We start from the raw sequence: 784 nt of genomic DNA on the forward strand, positions 1-784 counted from the left end.
GAAAACCAATCTACGGTTACTTGATGGCGAACCTTGATGTCTATGCATATAAGTATTGTGGCAATGAATAAAACGTTCGAAAATAACAACAATAAAACTAAATTGAACGCTGTCTGTTTATTTTGCTATCTATCTTGACGATTATTATTCGAAAATACAAAAAGATCCATAAAAATGAGAAACATTAATTCCAAGAATATCGACAGAAGTACATTTATCTGCCACTGTATAATACAGTCTACTATGGAAGATACAGTGTTCAGTACGCAAATTCATGATCCTACCAAAAATATAATAGTTCAACCAATACACGTTCTAAATATACGAATTTATTGCATTAAACGCTAAGTAGACACTCAAGAATAAGTAAGATAATAATATGTTTGCTTTGAATGCCCTGAATTGTGTTGAAGTTTAACATGAATATTTTTTTATTAGCCTAATAATCTGATGTATCAATTACACACAGCTATACGATTTATAAAAATAAAACGAAAATAATGTCTGTCATCATTAATGACGAGGGTGATAAACATTATATATGCCTGTTAGATTGGTCCCTATTTGGGAGTCGGAAAAATTTTCATTGGGACATCCCCCAGATCTATTCCCGATCATTGGAAAAAATCTGAGTAAAGTTTCAAGCCCGTACGTCAACTGAAAGACGTGCCGATGACGTCTGAAAGTTTTCAAAGTAAATACATGTAGTTTTTATAACCAGTTATTTCGTTTTGTATGACTGGTATAAATTGAGAGACCGATTTGAAACTTGGCAAAGTTGCTG

This window comes from Neodiprion virginianus, chromosome 1 (assembly GCF_021901495.1).
Source record: "Neodiprion virginianus isolate iyNeoVirg1 chromosome 1, iyNeoVirg1.1, whole genome shotgun sequence".
NCBI classification, from domain to species: Eukaryota; Metazoa; Arthropoda; class Insecta; order Hymenoptera; family Diprionidae; genus Neodiprion; species Neodiprion virginianus.